The sequence below is a fragment of the Scyliorhinus torazame genome, chromosome 19 (assembly GCF_047496885.1).
Source record: "Scyliorhinus torazame isolate Kashiwa2021f chromosome 19, sScyTor2.1, whole genome shotgun sequence".
NCBI lineage: Eukaryota > Metazoa > Chordata > Chondrichthyes > Carcharhiniformes > Scyliorhinidae > Scyliorhinus > Scyliorhinus torazame.
Genome location: NC_092725.1, coordinates 43,687,769 through 43,706,906, shown reverse-complemented (window position 1 = coordinate 43,706,906; position 19,138 = coordinate 43,687,769). Strand labels below are relative to the sequence as shown.

The 19,138-nt window shown below is 48.4% G+C and overlaps 1 long non-coding RNA gene across 1 annotated transcript in view; it reads right to left on the bottom strand.

Moving 5' to 3' along the window:
* LOC140396099 (uncharacterized) overlaps positions 1–19,138 on the bottom strand; it is a 122,641-nt gene that overhangs the window by 45,329 nt on the left and 58,174 nt on the right. The gene's annotated exons all lie outside the window — the stretch shown is intronic.

Sequence of the window (19,138 nt, the reverse complement as noted above, 5' to 3'; positions counted from 1 at the left end):
GCAGAAGGAGGCCATCCGGCCCATCGAAGTTGCAACCTAACCCTATCCCTAACCCTCTGAAAGAGCAATTTAATTTGGTCCACACACCCATGTTATCCCTGCGCATTAATCGTGACCAATCCATCTGACCAGCACATCTATGGAGTTTGCGAGGGAATCATAGCACCTGAACAAACCCTCGCAAGCACAGGGATAATTGGCAAACTCCACCCAAACAGTCGCCCAAGCCCGGCATTGAACCTAGGTCCTGACGCTGTGGGGCTGCAGTGCAAACCACCTTGTCGTCCACTCCAATCTTGTCCACTCAAATCTATCTGCCTCGGGCACTCCTTTCTAATGGCCACATCTTCCAGTGTCTCGCCCCTTGTCCCCCTCACCAGGAGTGCTTCTGGCCATATCCAGTCTTCAAACATTATTTGGGGTGCAACGGGATAGATTTGGAGCACATAAAGCTGCTCAAATCGGGTGTCCAAATATATCATTGATCATCCGTGGCAACAGGATTACATTCAACACGATCAGTAGACTCATAACCTGGCATATCCTTCATTCTACCAGCGCTATCAAACCGAGGGGTCAAACCTCCTTGAATGAAGTGTTTAGAGAGCAGACCAGCAGGAGCACCAGGAATACAAATAAACATGCCCAGCTAAGCTAAAGTAGACAGCAGTGTGCATGGCAAGCATCTGCCTGGATTTGCGCTCAGCTGTGTGGTCACAGGGAAGGTTATTTGCCCCTTTTTAATAACATTGGCTGTCCTACAGCAGACATATCTAATTATTCAGCTACATCGAGGAGACAAGGAGAAGCTAAGTTTCTAAGGTCTACCGGAAGATTGGGACGTGGGATACCTCGTCTCTTGGGAGGTTAGTTGGACTTGGTCGATTGGATAGCGGGGCATTTAGTTTGTCAGTAGGGGGTCGTGTGATCAGGTGCTGTCAACTGCTCAGAGGTGCTCCACGGGAGGGGCTTCAAGTGGTTATTGGCATGCTGGTCAGTGGAAGATTGTATGATTAGGAGGGCAGTGGAGGAGTGAGTGGTTGGTTGTCGGGTGCTCAGTTGGGATGTCATTAACGCGGGTGGTCAGAGGTGGCTTAGTGACGGGGTTTCTGCCAGCTGGAGGGTGGCAAGTTAGACTAGAATCATCAAAGAATTTGCAGTGCAGAAGGAGGCCACTAGGCTCATCGAGTCTGCATCAGCCCTTGGAAAAAGTGCCCTTCCCAAGCCCACACTTCCACCTTTTTGAACACTAAGGGAAATTTAGCACGGCCAATCCACCTAACCTGCACATCTTTGGACTGTGGGAGAAAACCGGAGCACCCGGAGGAAACCCAAGTGGGGCTGCTCGGTGTGAAGGTCAGAATATCAATGGCTAAGTGGGGAGATGGGTAGACAAATGTAAAACTGAGTCCAGAGAGAGGTCAGGCGAGAGGGTTAGGCAGTGAACCTCATGCGTGTTCGGGTGACCACTGACGAGAGTGAGCGACGGTGGTAGTCGAAGATATTCCTTTGAGGGGGAGGAGAGAGAGGTGGCGGGGATTAGAGAGGGGGATGGTGAATCACAGATTCCCTAGAGTGCAGAAGTAGGCCTTTCGAGTCTGCATCATCCATCCGAAAGAGCACCCTACATCACCCCACTCCCCCAACATATCTCCATGACCCAGTAACCCCACCTCAACGTTTTGTATCCAAAACGGCAAATTAACATTGCCTAATTGGGGGTAGCACGATAGCATAGTGGTTAGCACTGTGGCTTCACAGCGCCAGGGTCCCAGGTTCGATTCCAAGCTGGGTCACTGCCTGTTTTCCCCTGCACATTCTCCCCGTGTCTGCGTGGGTTTCCTCCGGGTGCTCCGGTTTCCTCCCACAGTCCAAAGACGTGCAGGTTAGGTGGATTGGCCATGCTAAATTGCCCTTTGTGTCCAAAAAGGTTAGGAGGGGTTATTGCGTTACGCGGTGAGGGTAGAAGTGAGGGCTTAAGTGGGTCAGTGCAGACTCTATGGGCCGAATGGCCTCCTTCTGCACTGTATGTTCTATGATATATTAACCTAACTGGCACATGTTTAGATTGTGGGAGCAAACTAGTGTAATCAGATGAAACCCACGCAGACAAAGAACAAAGAAAAGTACAGCACAGGAACAGGCCCTTCGGCCCTCCAAGCCCGTGCTGACCATGCTGCCCGACTAAACTACAATCTTCTGCACTTCCTGGGTCCGTATCCCTCTATTCCCATCCTAGTCATGTTCAGACACGAAGAGAACGTGCAAACTCCACACAGACCGTACCCAAGGCCGGAATTGAATACAGTGTCACCGTGCCGCCCATACCGGGTGAGGTCCCATGGGTTCGGGAAGGGGGAAGGATGGTCTTATATTTCTGGCAAAGTTATACGTCATTTCAATTCTTCTGCAGAAGAACGGCTGCAGAAAGGCAGTCGAGAGGGACCTACCTACTGAGGTAATATGGGCTGAAGTTAGAAACACGAAAGGAGCAGTCACTTTGTTAGGAGTTTTCTCTAGGCCCCCAAATAGTAATAGAGATGTGGATGAAGAAATTGCAAAACAGATTATGGATAGGTGTGGAGGTCTCAGGGTAGTTGTCATGGGTGACTTTTACTTTCCAAATATTGATTGGAACCTTTATAGGTCGAACAGTTCGGATGGGGCAGTTTTTGTACAGTGTGTGCAGGAGGGTTTCCTGACACAATATGTGGATAGGCCGACAAGAGGTGGGGCCACATTGGATTTGGTACTGGGTAATGAACCGGGTCAAGTGTTAGATTTGTTTGTGGGAGAGCACTTTGGAGATAGTGACCACAATTCGGTGTCTTTCACTATTGCAATGGTGAGGGACAGGGCCATATGGCAGGGCAAGGTTTATATTTGGAGGAGGGGTAATTATGATGCGATTAGGCAAGAATTAGGGAGCATAAGATGGGAACAGAAACTGTCAGGGAAAGGCACAAATGAAAAGTGAAGCTTGTTCAACGAACAAATACTGCGTGTCCTTGATAGGTATGTCCCTGTCAGGCAGGAAGGAAATGGCCGTGTGAGGGAACCATAGAACATAGAACATTACAGCGCAGTACAGGCCCTTTGGCCCTCGATGTTGCGCCGACCTGTGAAACCACTCTAAAGCCCATCTACACTATTCCCTTATCGTCCATATGCCTATCCAATGACCATTTGAATGCCCTTAATGTTGGTGACTCCACTACTGTTGCAGGCAAGGCATTCCACATTCTTACTACCACAACCTACCTCTGACATCTGTCCTATATCTATCTCCCCTCAATTTAAAGCTATGTCCCCTCGTGCTAGACATCACCATCCGAGGAAAAAGGCTCTCACTGTCCACCCTATCTAATCCTCTGATCATCTTGTATGCCTCAATTAAGTCACCTCTTAACCTTCTTCTCTCTAACGAAAACAGCCTCAAGTCCGTCAGCCTTCCCTCATAAGATCTTCCCTCCATACTAGGCAACATTCTGGTAAATCTCCTTTACACCCTTTCCAATGCTTCCACATCCTTCCTATAATGCGGCGACCAGAATTGCACGCAATACTCCAAATGCGGCCGCACCAGAGTTTTGTACAGCTGCAACATGACCTCATGGCTCCGAAACTCAGTCCCTCTACCAATAAAAGCTAACACACCGTACGCCTTCTTAACAGCCCTCTCAACCTGGATGGCAACTTTCAGGGATCTATGTACATGGACACCGAGATCTCTCTGCTCATCCACACTACCAAGAATCTTACCATTAGCCCAGTACTCTGTCTTCCTGTTATTCCTTCCAAAATGAATCACCTCACTCTTTTCTACATTAAACTCAATTTGCCACCTCTCAGCCCAGCTCTGCAGCTTATCTATGTCCCTCTGTAACTTGTAACATCCTTCCGCACTGTCCACAACTCCAACGACTTTAATGTCATCTTCAAATTTACTCACCCATCCTTCTACGCCCTCCTCCAGGTCATTTATAAAAATGATGAACAGCAGTGGCCCCAAAACAGACCCTTGTGGTACACCACTAGTAACTGGACTCCAGTCTGAACACTTCCCATCAACCACCACCCTTTGTCTTCTTCTAGCTAGCCAATTTCTGATCCAAACTGCTAAATCACCCTGAATCTCATGCCTCCGGATTTTCTGCAATAGCCTACCGTGTGGAACCTTATCAAACGCTTCACTGAAATCCATATACACCACATCAACTGCTTTACCCTCATCCACCTGTTTGGTCACCTTCTCAAAGAACTCAATAAGGTTTGTGAGGCATGACCTACCCTTCACAAAACCGTATTGACTATCTTTAGTCAAATTATTCCTTTCCAGATGATTATACACCTTGGGCGAAATTCTCCGGAAATGGTGCAATGTCCGCCGACTGGCACCCAAAATGGCACAAATCAGACGGGCATCGCGCCGCCCCAAAGGTGCGGAATGCTCCGCAATTTTGGGGGCCGAGCCCCAACATTGAGGGGCTAGGCTGGCGCCGGACGAATTTCCACCCCGCCAGCTGGCGGAAAAGGCCTTTGGTGCCCCGCCAGCTGGCGCGGAAATGACATCTCCGGGCGGCGCATGCGCAGGAGCGTCAGCGGCCGCTGATGGCATTCCCGCGCATGCGCAGTGGAGGGAGTCTCTTCCGTCTCCGCCAAGGTGGAGACCGTGGTGGAGGCGGAAGGGAAAGAGTGCCCCCACGGCACAGGCCCGCCCGCAGATCGGTGGGCCCCGATCGCGGGCCAGGCCACCGTGGGGGCACCCCCCGGGGCCAGATCGCCCCGTGCCCCCCCCCCCAGGACCCCGGAACCCGCCCGCGCCGCCTTGTCCCGCCGGTAAGGTAGGTGGTTTAATTTACGCCGGCGGGACAGGCATTTTAGCAGCGGGACTTCGGCCCATCCAGGCCGGAGAATCGAGCGGGGGGGGGCCCGCCAACCGGCGCGGCGTGATACCCGCCCCCGCCGAATCTCCAGTGCCGGAGACTTTGGCAACCGGCTGGGGCGGGATTCACTCCAGCCCTCGGCGATTCTCTGACCCGGTCGGAGAATCTCGCCCCCTACCTCTTATAAACCTTTCCAAGGCTTTGCCCACAACAGAAGTAAGGCTCACTGGTCTATAGTTACCGGGGTTGTCTCTACTCCCGTTCTTGAACAAGGGGACAACATTTGCTATCCTCCAGTCTTCTGGCACTATTCCTGTAGACAAAGATGACTTAAATATCAAAGCCAAAGGCTCAGCAATCTCCTCCCTAGCTTCCCAGAGAATCCTAGGATAAATCCCATCCAGCCCAGGGGACTTATCTATTTTCACACTTTCCAGAATTGCTAACACCTCCTCCTTATGAACGTCAAGCCCTTCTAGTCTAGTAGCCTATATCTCAATATTCTCCTCGTCAACATTGTCCTTTTCCTGTGTGAATACTGACGAAAAATATTCATTTAGCTCCTCTCCTATATCCTCGGAATCCACGCACAACATCCCACTATTGTCCTTGACTGGCCCTACTCTTACCCTAGTCATTCTTTTATTCCTGACATATCTATAGAAAGCTTCAGGGTTATCCTTGATCCTACCTGCCAAAGACATCTCATGTCCCCTCTTGGCTCTTCTTAGCTCTCTCTTTAGGTCCTTCCTAGCTAACTTGTAACTCTCGAGTGCCCTAACTGAACCTTGACGTCTCATCTTTACATAAGCCTCCTTCTTCCTCTTGACAAGTGTTTCAACTGCTTTAGTAAATCATGGTTCACAAAAGTGGGTGAATGTCTTGTTAAGAGGAAAAAAGAAGCGTATGTATGGATGAGAAAACAAGGTTCAGTTGGGTCATTTGAGGGTTACAAGGTAGCAAGGAAGGATCTAAAGAGAGAGCTAAGACGAGCAAGGAGGGGACATGAGAAGTATTTGGCAGGAAGGATCAAGGAAAACCCAAAAGCTTTCTATAGGTATGTCAGGAATAAGCGAATGACTAGGGAAAGAGTAGGACCAGTCAAGGACAGGGATGGGAAATTGTGTGTGGAGTCTGAAGAGATAGGCGAGATACTAAATGAATATTTTTCGTCAGTATTCACTCAGGAAAAAGATAATGTTGTGGAGGAGAATGCTGAGCCCCAGGCTAATAGAATAGATGGCATTGAGGTACGTAGGGAAGAGGTGTTGGCAATTCTGGACAGGCTGAAAATAGATAAGTCCCCGGGACCTGATGGGATTTATCCTAGGATTCTATGGGAGGCCAGGGAAGAGATTGCTGGACCTTTGGCTTTGATTTTTATGTCATCATTGGCTACAGGAATAGTGCCAGAGGACTGGAGGACAGCAGATGTGGTCCCTTTGTTCAAAAAGGGGAGCAGAGACAACCCCGGCAACTATAGACCGGTGAGCCTCACGTCTGTAGTGGGTAAAGTCTTGGAGGGGATTATAAGGGACAAGATTTATAATCATCTAGATAGGAATAATATGATCAGGGATAGTCAGCATGGCTTTGTGAAGGGTAGGTCATGCCTCACAAACCTTATTGAGTTCTTTGAGAAGGTGACTGAACAGGTAGACGAGGGTAGAGCAGTTGATGTGGTGTATATGGATTTCAGCAAAGTGTTTGATAAGGTTCCCCACGGTAGGCTATTGCAAAAAATACGGAGGCTGGGGATTGAGGGTGATTTAGAGATGTGGATCAGAAATTGGCTAGCTGAAAGAAGACAGAGGGTGGTGGTTGATGGGAAATGTTCAGAATGGAGTACAGTCACAAGTGGAGTACCACAAGGATTTGTTCTGGGGCCGTTGCTGTTTGTCATTTTTATCAATGACCTAGAGGAAGGCGCAGAAGGGTGGGTGAGTAAATTTGCAGACGATACTAAAGTCGGTGGTGTTGTCGATAGTGTGGAAGGATGTAGCAGGTTACAGAGGGATATAGATAAGCTGCAGAGCTGGGCTGAGAGGTGGCAAATGGAGTTTAATGTAGAGAAGTGTGAGGTGATTCACTTTGGAAGGAATAACAGGAATGCGGAATATTTGGCTAATGGTAAAGTTCTTGAAAGTGTGGATGAGCAGAGGGATCTAGGTGTCCATGTACATAGATCCCTGAAAGTTGCCACCCAGGTTGATAGGGTTGTGAAGAAGGCCTATGGAGTGTTGGCCTTTATTGGTAGAGGGATTGAGTTCCGGAGTCGGGAGGTCATGTTGCAGCTGTACAGAACTCTGGTCCGGCCGCATTTGGAGTATTGCGTACAGTTCTGGTCACCGCATTATAGGAAGGACGTGGAGGCTTTGGAGCGGGTGCAGAGGAGATTTACCAGGATGTTGCCTGGTATGGAGGGAAAATCTTATGAGGAAAGGCTGATGGACTTGAGGTTGTTTTCGTTGGAGAGAAGAAGGTTAAGAGGAGACTTAATAGAGGCATACAAAATGATCAGGGGGTTGGATAGGGTGGACAGTGAGAGCCTTCTCCCGCGGATGGATATGGCTGGCACGAGGGGACATAACTTTAAACTGAGGGGTAATAGATATACAAAGAACAAAGAACAAAGAAATGTACAGCACAGGAACAGGCCCTTCGGCCCTCCAAGCCCGTGCCGACCATACTGCCCGACTAAACTACAATCTTCTACACTTCCTGGGTCCGTATCCTTCTATTCCCATCCTATTCATATATTTGTCAAGATGCCCCTTAAATGTCCCTATCGTCCCTGCCTCCACTACCTCCTCCGGTAGCGAGTTCCAGGCACCCACTACCCTCTGCGTAAAAAACTTGCCTCGTACATCTACTCTAAACTTTGCCCCTCTCACCTTAAACCTATGCCCCCTAGTAATTGACCCCTCTACCCTGGGGAAAAGCCTCTGACTATCCACTCTGTCTATGCCCCTCATAATTTTGTATACCTCTATCAGGTCGCCCCTCAACCTCCTTCGTTCCAGTGAGAACAAACCGAGTTTATTCAATCGCTCCTCATAGCTTATGCCCTCCATACCAGGCAACATTCTGGTAAATCTCTTCTGCACCCTCTCTAAAGCCTCCACATCCTTCTGGTAGTGTGGCGACCAGAATTGAACACTATACTCCAAGTGTGGCCTAACTAAGGTTCTATACAGCTGCAACATGACTTGCCAATTCTTATACTCAATGCCCCGGCCAATGAAGGCAAGCATGCCGTATGCCTTCTTGACTACCTTCTCCACCTGTGTAGCCCCTTTCAGTGATCGGTGGACCTGTACTCCTAGATCTCTTTGACTTTCAATACTCTTGAGGGTTCTACCATTCACTGTATATTCCCTACCTGCATTAGCCCTTCCAAAATGCATTACCTCACATTTGTCCAGGTTAAACTCCATCTGCCATCTCTCCGCCCAAGTCTCCAGACAATCTAAATCCTGCTGTATCCTCAGACAGTCCTCATCGCTATCCGCAATTCCACCAACCTTTGTGTCGTCTGCAAACTTACTAATCAGACCAGTTACATTTTCCTCCAAATCATTTATTTGGACAGAGGTCAGAGGTAGGTTCTTTACGCAAAGAGTAGTGAGGCCGTGGAATGCCCTACCTGCTACAGTAGTGAACTCGCCAACATTGAGGGCATTTAAAAGTTTATTGGATAAACATATGGATGATAATGGCATAGTGTAGGTTAGATGGCTTTTGTTTCGGTGCAACATCGTGGGCCGAAGGGCCTGTACTGCGCTGTATTGTTCTATGTTCTATGTTCTATGTTCTATGAATAAGCTAAAAAAAGGGGCTTAGGAGAGCTAGGAGGGGGCATGAGAAGTCCTTAGCGGGTCGGATCAAGGAAAACCCCAAGGCTTTTTACTCTTATGTGAGAAATAAAAGAATGACCAGAGTGAGGTTAGGGCCGGTCAAGGACAGTAGTGGGAACTTGTGCATGGAGTCAGAAGAGATAGGAGAGGCGTTGAATGAATACTTTTCTTCAGTGTTCACCAAGGAGAGTGGCCATGATTTTGAGGATGAGAGTGAGATACAGGTGGGTAGGCTGGAGAAGGTAGATGGTCTGAGGAAGGATATATTAGCAATTTTGAAAAACCTTAGGGTCGACAAGTCCCCTGGGCCAGATGGAATATATCCTAGGATTCTTTGGGAAGCAAGGGATGAGATTGCAGAGCCTTTGGCTTTGATCTTTGTGTCCTCACTGTCCACGGGGATAGTGCCAGAGGACTGGGGAGTGGTGAATGTTGTTCCTCTGTTCAAGAAAGGGAATAGGAATGATCCTGGTAATTATAGGCCGGTTAGTCTTACTTCGGTGGTCGGTAAGTTAATGGAAAAGGTCCTGAAGGATAGGATTTGTGACCATTTGGAAAGATGCAGTTTAATCCAGGATAGTCATCACGGATTCGTGAAGGGTAAATCTTGCCTCACAAATTTGATTGAATTCTTTGAGGAGGTTACTAGGTGTGTAGATGAAGGTAGAGCAGTTGATGTTGTATACATGGATTTAGTAAGGCATTTGATAATGTACCCCATGGTCGGCTCATGAAGAAAGTAAGGAGGTGTGGGATAAAGGGAAATTTGGCCAATTGGATGAGTAACTGGCTATCATATAGAAGACAGAGAGTGGTGGTGGATGGAACATTTTCAGGCTAGAGACCAGTTACCAGCGGAGTATCACAGGGATCAGTGCTGGGTCCTCTGCTATTTGTGATTTTTATCAATGACTTGGAGGAGGGGGCTGAAGGGTGCGTCAGTAATTTGCTGATGACACCAAGATTGGTGGAGCAGTGGATGGGGTGGAGGGCTGTTGTAGGCTGCAAAGAGACATTGATAGGATGCAGAGCTGGGCCAAAAAAATGGCAGATGGAGTTTAATCCTGATAAGTGAGAGGTGATTCATTTTGATAGAAAAAATTTGAATGCGAATTACAGGGTCAACGGCAGGGTTCTGAGGAATGTGGAGGAACAGAGAGATCTTGGGGTTCATGTCCACCAGACCTCTGAAGGTTGCCACTCAAGTGGATAGAGCCGTGAAGAAGGCCTAGAGTGTTAGTGTTTATTAACAGGGGGCTTGAGTTTAAGAGCCGTGGGGTTATGCTGCAACTGTACATGACCTTGGTAAGACCACATTTGGAGTACTGTGTGCAGTTCTGGTCACCTCACTATAGGAAGGATGTGGAAGCATTGGAAATGGTGCAAAGAAGATATACCAGGATGCTGCCTGGTTTGGAGGATAGGAATTATGAGGAAAGGTTGAGGGAGCTATGGCTTTTCTCTTTGGAGCGGAGGAGGATGAGAGGCGACTTAATAGAGGTTTATAAGATAATGAGGGGGGTAGATAGAGTGGACGTTCAGAGACTATTTCCTCAGGTGGATGTAGGTGTTACAAGGGCGCATAACTATAAGATTCAGGGTGGGAGATATAGGAGGGATGTCCGAAGTAGGTTCTTTACTCAGAGAGTGGTTAGGGTGTGGAATGGACTGCCTGCTGTGATAGTGAAGTCAGATACTTTAGGAACTTTCAAGCGGTTATTGGATAGGCACATGGAGCACACCAGAATGACAGGGAGTGGGATAGCTTGATCTTGGTTTCGGACAATGCTCAGCACAACATCGAGGGCTGAATGGCCTGTTCTGTGCTGTGCTGTTTTATGTTCTATGTGAAGCCCATCCATTGTGGGCGGGATATGTACTTGCAAATCTGCATATTGGAGCGACACCGCTTCTCTCACTTTAATATGCTGTTCCCCTAGGTAAGCAAAGCTTTGGGATCTATCCCCTGCTACTTGGAGACCTGGGCTGAGTGCCGTTTGTCCCTATTAACGAGGACCAGACGGGAACGGCATTCGTGGGTTCTCCCTGGGGATCAGAGGCCCCCAGCCCTCTACGCAGGGCAGTACCGTTGCAGTGCTGGTGCCACCTGAACAACTTAGCACTATCAACGTGACACCCTGGCAGTGTTTCCGCCTGGCACTGCCAAAGTGACGAGATGTCACTGGCATGGGCACGGCCAGGGAGCCAAGCTGGCATTTTTTGTGCTGTGGTGATTGGGCCGCGGGGTGCCCTGGCATGTGTGCGGGATTGGGGGCCGAGGGCACCATTATTGTCAGTTGAGGGGGCATTGTGGGTCATGCCAGGGGATAGGAGATCAGGACGAGATCAAATCTGTCCCTGCACTGAGTTTAGTCGAGCAGGTCTCCTCAGTGGGCTAAGTGTGGCCTTGGTCGTGTGGTCCACACTGAAGACACGTATCTAACTGGAGCCACGTCAGATAGCATTGTGTTCCTCGGTGCTGGGCGCACCGGGAATTACGTGGCTATGTGAAAGTTCCCATTTGCTTCAATCAAGCCCCTTATTTTCTGAAATTACTCCTGCATTAAATTACCTGATGCCTTTCAATGAGCCAATACCATTGCATCTACTTACCCTCCCTTGTTTAGAATCATATAACCCATACAGTGCAGAAGGCCCATTGACTTTGCACAGAACGTCTGAAAGAGAAACCTCCCTTTGCCCACTCCCCTGCCCTATTCCCATAACCCCACATGACATATAATAGTAAGAATAATCACTTATTGTCACAAGTAGGCTTCAGTGAAGTTACTGTGAAAATTTGTACACTAAGGCCAATTTAGCATGGCCAATGCACCTAACCTGCACATCTTGGGCCTGTGGGAGGAAACCGGAACACCCGAAGGAAAGCCACGCAGACATTCGGAGCAGCCCCACACAGACAGTCACCTGTGGCGTCATTCTCCGACCCCCCAGCGGGTCGGCGAATGGCCGTTGGCCGCCATGAATCCCGCCCCCGCCGGTTGCCGAAGTCTCCAGTACCGGAGATTGGGCGGGGGCGGGAATCGGGCCGCGCCGGTTGGCGGGCCCCCCCGCTCGATTCTCCGGCCCGGATGGGCCGAAGTCCCGCCGAGAGATTGCCTGTCCCGCCGGCGTAAATTAGAGTACCTATTTACCGGCGGGACAAGGCGGCGTGGGCAGGCTCCGGGGTCCTGGGGGGGCGCGGGGCGATCTGACCCTGGGGGGTGCCCCCACGGTGGCCTGGCCCGCGATCGGGGCCCACCGATCCACGGGCGGGCCTGTGCCGTGGGGGCACTCTTTCCCTTCCGCCTCCGCAACGGTCTCCACCATGGCGGAGGCGGAAGAGACTCTCCCCACTGTGCATGCGCGGGAAACTGTCAGCGGCCGCTGGCGCTCCCGTGCATGCGCCGCCCCGACATGTCATTTCCGCTCCAGCTGGCGGGGCAACAAACGCCGTTTCCGCCAGCTGGCGGGGCTGAAATCCCTCCGGCGCCGGCTCAGCCCCTCAATGTTGGGGCTCGGCCCCCAAAGATGCAGAGCATTCCGCACCTTTGGGGCGGCACGATGCCCGTCTGATTGGCGCCGTTTTGGGCGCCAGTCAGCGGACATCGCGCCGTTTGGGGAGAATTTCGCCCTTGAGGTTATAATTGAACCCGGGACCTGGAACTGTGAGGCAGCAGTACTAATCACTGTGCCACCGTGCTGCCCAGTGGGGGATAGTTGGAGACATTTTACTCAGCTTGATAAGATGTAGTAGCTAAGGCAAAAGGCATTTTTTTCAGAAAAGCAGATAATTCTGCTTGGTTCCCGGAAGACAAACTATTGAAACAGCTCCTCAAGAATTCAGCTCGAGTTCCCACATTATTCTGAATGGTTTATGTCTATCTCTTAAAAACGTTTCTAAGACCATCACTTCATAAAATATCCTTGAATCTGCTAGCTGTACTTAAAAGTGAATCGAGATGGGAGACAGATATGCTTCAAATCCCATAAGGGTATTTTGCCCATTGTATTTGTACAGTAAGAAGTCTTACAATACCAGGTTAAAGTCCAACAGGTTTGTTTCAAATCACTAGCTTTCGGAGCACTGCTCCTTCCTCAGGTGAATCCACCTGAGCAGTGCTCCGAAAGCTAGTGATTTGAAACAAACCTGTTGGACTTTAACCTGGTGTTGTAAGACTTCTTATTGTGCTCACCCCAGTCTAACGCTGGCATCTCCACATCATTGTATTTGTAAGCATTGTTTAATAAGTGACTGTGAGTTATTTTCTGAGTGATACTAAACACAGATATACTGTGTTAGTAATAGCATTTGCTTCAATACAACATAACCTTATTTATGCATGTAATAACTTCTGGAGCAAAGTATCTTTTCCTCACAGTCTTAGATTAAACTTGGCGGAAGTACATTTAATCGGAACAGGAGAAACAGGCCTGACAGGTGTTCTTTCCAAGGAGAGTTTGAAATTAAGAAAGCAATAGCCGTGAAACAGAATATCAAGATTCACTCTCAATGAGAAATTCTGAAGGACAGACGATGAATGATCAAAAATGTCGCCGAGTGTCTGTTAAATAAGAGTCTCGGTACCTGTACATAATAATCCCCCGCCCGTGCTTGTGCACGAATTCCATTGCCTCTGCTGATGCGAGGACATAGTACTCCCTACTCTGGAAACTCACCCAGAGTTTCAAGGGGTGCAGCACCCCGAACCGCACATTGTTCTTGGTAGCACAGTGGTTAGCACTGTTGCTTCACAGCGCCAGGGGCCCCGGTCCGATCCCCCGCTTGGGTAACTTGTCAGGTGAGGGTCCCTTTAAGAAAAGTGTGTTTTCTCAAATGGCTGCAGTGATGTCACTGTATGGGCTGTGATTCTGTCTTTTACTTTTGTTTTGAGCTGGAAGCTGCTTTGTGGCTCTGAGTTTTTTTGGTTTCGTTTTCAGTTGATGGCTGCATTCAAACAAAGCTGGTGTATTTGTGGTCTCTCTCTGCATGCTAAAGATGTCTCCAGACCACTTAATAACTTCAAAGTACTACCTGATCCGTAAGGATCTCAAACCTACTGTTTTTGTAGAAAAAGAGTGTTTGCTCATGGATTGTTGTTAGGAGAGTTATTAAGGGTTACCTATAGAGTTCTGTATCTTTGGGGGGCGGGGGGTGTATTTGCGTTGGTAGTTGATACGATGTTTACTGTGTGTTTAAAAAATGTTTACTGCATTCATAGATTAAAAATTGTTTTGTTAAAAATACTTAAAATCTCTGTTGCATAACACTTGGAAAGTGGGCCCTTGTGCTCCTCATAATCAAAATCTATTAACAGTTGTAGGTCAGGTGAACTCCATAATATACTTTGGTGTTCTCTAAAACCTGGCCCATGAAAAATTGGGGGCTCGTGGGGTAAACATTTATTTTTCGTGATTGGGTTGGCTTAGTGACCTTAAAGACAGTGAGGGGTGAACATATTTGTGTTTGCTTTTCAGGTGTGGTATTCCAGTTTAAGTACGGAGTGTGTTGTGGACAATGGCTCTTTCAGAGGCTCGGAGGTTTTTAGGGGTGGAGAAGGTCTCACGCAGAACCTTATGAACAGAGACTAAAAAAAGGCTTTTAGATTTGGCAAAAACATTTCAGTTAATGTTACCTGACAGCATACAAAAAGAAGAGGTATTTATGGTGGTCGCTGAGCATTTAAAATTGCCTGAGATACAGACCGACTAATTAGGACTGACAGAAATTCAGTTACAGATTAAACAACTTAAACATGGAAAAGAATTAAAGCAGCCCGAATATGAAGTGAGGGAAAAAGAAAGAGAAAAGGAGAGAGAAGAAAGAAAAAAAAAAGAATAGCTTCAGCAGAACAGCAAAAAAAGAGAAAGGGAGATACAGATCAGGGAAAAAGAAAAAGAGAGTTTGAACTTCAGAAAATGGCCTTGAAATACAACAGCCAGTTAAAATTGACGGATGTAAAGAGAAACGTATAGTTTGAGGAGAGTGATGAGGATAAACAGAAAGAGTGTCATAGTCGAAGGCTTGGTGGGGATCTATTTAAATATGTCCAAGCATTGCCAAGGATTGATGAGAAGGAGGTAGAAACCTTTTTCATTTCATTTGAGAAGGTAGCTAAACAAATGAAATGGCCACAGGCCATGTGGGTATTACTGATCAAACAAAGCTGGTAGGTAGAGCTTGTGAAGTGTTTGCATCACTATCAGAGGAGGTATCTGGGACGTATGAGGAGGTGAAAAAATCCATCTTTGATGCATATGAACTAGTGCCTGATATAGGGTTAGAAATTTCAGGAAAGAAACTGGTCAAACATACATGGCGCTTGAAAGGATCAAACGGAGTAATTTTGATAGGTGGATAAGGGCTTTGAAAATAGACCAACATATGAAGCTCTCAGAGAATTTACACTTTTGGAGGAGTTTTAAAATTCAGTTCCTGATGTAGTGAGAACTCATGTGGAAGAGCAGGGTTTAAAACTCCAAGATTAGCAGCAGAAATTGCAGATGATTTTTAATTAGTTCATAATCAAAGTTTGGTTTCCAACATTAGTTTCAGACTGTGAGGGATAGAAACTGGGTAAAGGAGAAATACTCAACTGGTAAAGATAAAGGGGATCTGATGGGAGATAATAAGGAGAGTGTTCCTCAGATTAAAAAGGAAATCCAGGAGGGTGGAAGAGAAATGAAAAGTTTCAAATGTTTTCACTGTAATAAACTAGGCCATGTAAAGTCACAGTGTTGGTGGTTGAAGAAAAGCACTGGGAAGGCTGAGATGGTAAAACAGGATAAGCCAGGATAAGTGGGGTTTGTTAAAGTGGTAAAGGAAAGCCCAAGTGAAGCGATGGAGGTGCAAAGGATTGTACACCCTGATCAAGAGGTGATTGATAAGAAGGTGCCAGATCTCTTTGAAGAATTTAATTGTGTGGGTAATGTTTGCTCATGTGTACCAGGAGGAGTAGGTAAAGAAGTCACAATTTTAAGAGATACGGGAGCTAGTCAATCTTTGACGATAAGCGATGAGGAGTTATGTAGTTTGGGAGGAATATTGCCAGAAAAAGTGGTAATATGTGGAATTCCGGGTGAGAAGAGTAGTGTTCCATTATATAAAGTAAGGTCCAGTGAAGAGTTGTGAAGTGATAGTAGGAGTAATAAAGAAACTATCTTGTTCAGGAATGCAAGATATAATGTAATGATACACTGGATCGTAGGTAGGAGTGATGCCTACTGTGGTTGAGAAGCCAGTGGAAAATCAGACAACTGAAGTGTTGAACATAGAACATAGAACATAGAAAATACAGCACAGAACAGGCCCTTCGGCCCACGATGTTGTGCCGAACCTTTGTCCTAGATTAATCATAGATTATCATTGAATTTACAGTGCAGAAGGAGGCCATTCGGCCCTTTGAGTCTGCACCAGCTCTTGGAAAGAGCACCCTACCCAAACTCAACACCTCCATCCAACACCAAGGGCAATTTGGACATTAAGGGCAATTTATCATTGGCCAATTCACCTAACCCGCACATCTTTGGACTGTGGGAGGAAACTGGAGCACCCGGAGGAAACCCACGCAGACACGGGAAGGACGAATATCCTGGGATTTTTCTGGATTGGGTAGTAACAAGGTTGCAAAGTCACAGCTTAAGACAAGAGGAGAAATCAAAGAGTGAAGATAAAGTTTAAGTTCAATTATCACAAATGATTTTTGATCATATGGTTGGAAAAGAACAAGAACAAGTGGAGCGTGAGGCGGATATTTTTAGTTCTGGAAAATTGGCGGAGTTACAACAGAAAAATATAGAAATAAAACGGATGTATCAGAAAGCATACACGGAACAGGAGTCTGAGTGCATACCAGAACGTTATTACCGTAAAAGTGATGTCTTGATGAGAAAATGGAGACCTTTACATATGCAGGCGGATGAAAAGTGGGCATAAGTTCATCAAGTGGTATTGCCGGTAGGGTATAGAAATGAGGGGCGGGATTCTCCACCCCCACGGCAAGTGGCCGCGCCGTCGTGAACGCCGTTGAGGTTCACGACGGCGCGGAACGGCCCCGGTCCTGACCGATTCAGGCCCTGACAATGGGCCAGGATCGGGGCCGCGTCATCTACCCGTGCCAGGCCTTGTCGCCCGCGTAGATGACGCGGCCGGCGCCCCATAACAGACGTCATCCGCGCATGCGCAGGTTGGCCGGCGGCAACCCGCGCATGCGTCGTTGCCATCCCGTCCATATCCACCCCGCAAGAAGATGGGGGATGGATCTTGCGGGGCCGCGGAAGGAAGGAGGTCCTCCTTCAGAGAGGACGGCCCGACGATCAGTGGGCACCGATCGCGGGCCACCCCACATTCAAGGTGAAGCCCGGTGCAGGATCCTCCCTTGCCCCCCCACAGGCCGCCCCCCCCCAGCGTTCACGCACCGCCCACGACTGTAGCGACCAGGTGTGGACGGTGCTGGGGGGGACCCGCCGTTCTGACCTGACCGCTCGGCCCATCCGGGCCTCAGAATAGCGGGGGTGCCGGAGAATCGCAATTTTGGGTATCTCCAGTGATTCTCCGGCCTGCGGCCCGCGAAACTCGACCGGCCCGTTCCCGCCGCTTGAGAGAATCGGGGGCGTCAGACCGGCGTCCCCGGAAATTTTGGCGGCTCAGGCGATTCTCCCAACCGGCGTGGGAGTGGAGAATCGCGCCCGAGGTGATGCGAGTGGCACATGAAGTACTGGTGGGAGATCATTTGGGAGTAACAAAAACTCAAGCTAAAATACAAAAACATTTTTATTGGCCTGGACTACATAAAGATGCAGTTAAATTTTGTCACTCATGTCACACTTGTCAAGTGAAAGGGAAACCTCCAGCTGTGATAAAACCAGTGCCCTTAGTACCATTCCAGCATTTGAGGAACCTTTTACAAGGGTCTGAATTGATTGCCTAAGATCGCTTCCTAACACAAAAAGTGGGAACCAATATCTGTTGACTATATTGGATGTGTCTACGAGGTTTCCAGAGGCCATTCCAGTACGCAATATTACAGCTGAAACGATTGTGGAGGAGTTACTTAAATTCTCTACTAGATTAGGACTACCCACAGAAATACAATCGGATCGAGGATCAAATTTTACCTCAAGGTTATTCAAAGAAGTTATGGATAGCTTAGGAATGAAACTATTTACATCAACTACGTTTTTTAAATTTATTTATTAACCAGATCTTGGTTGGAGGTTAGAGGGATGGCAGGGAAGGGAGTGCAATGTTCCTCCTGCAGGATGTTTGTGGTGAGGGATGCCGTTAGTGTCCCTGCTGATTTTACCTGCAGGAAGTGCAGCCATCTCCAGCTCCTCCAAGACCGAGTTAGGGAGATAGCAGCTTCAGGGAATTAGTTACACCAAAGATTGGAGATAGATGGGTAACTGTAAGAGGGACTGGGAAGAAGCAGTCAGTGCAGGGATCCCCTGCGGTCGTTCCCCTGAGTAACAAGTAAACCGCTTTGGATACTTGTGGGGGGAAGCCATGGGGTACGGGCCTCTGGCATGGAGTCTGTCCCTGTTGCTCAGAAGGGAAGGGGGGAGAGGAGCAGAGCATTAGTAATTGGGGACTCGATAGTCAGGGGCACAGATAGGAGATTTTGTGGGAGCGAGAGAGACTCACGTTTGGTATGTTGCCTCCCAGGTGCAAGGGTACGTGATGCCTCGGATCGTGTTTTCCGGGTCCTTAAGGGGGAGGGGGAGCAGCCCCAAGTCGTGGTCCACATTGGCACTAACGACATCGGTAGGAAAGGGGACAAGGATGTCAGGCAGGCTTTCAGGGAGCGAGGATGGAAGCTCAGAACGAGAACAAACAGAGTTGTTACATAGGTTACATAGGTTACATAGAGCATACAGTGCAGGAGGCAGCCATTCGGCCCATCAAGTCTGCACCGACCCACTTAAGCCCTCACTTCCACCCTATCCCCGTAACCCAATAACCCTTTTTGGACATTAAGGGCAATTTATCATGGCCAATCCACCTAACCTGCACATCTTTGGACTGTGGGAGCAAACCGGAGGAAACCCACGCAGACACGGGGAGAACGTGCAGACTCCGCACAGACAGTGACCCAAGCCGGGAATTGAACCTGGGACCCTGGCGCTGTGAAGCAACGGTACTAATCACTTGTGCTACCGTGCTGCCCCTTTATTCCAAATGCGGCCGTATTGTTATCTCTGGGTTGTTGCCCATGCCATGTGATAATGAGATGAGGAATAGGGAGAGAGAGCAATTAAACACGTGGCTACAGGGATGGTGCAGGCGGGAGGGATTCAGATTTGTGGATAACTGGGGCTCTTTCTGGGGAAGGTGGGACCTCTACAGACAGGATGGTCTACATCTGAACCTGCGGGGCACAAATATCCTGGGGGGGA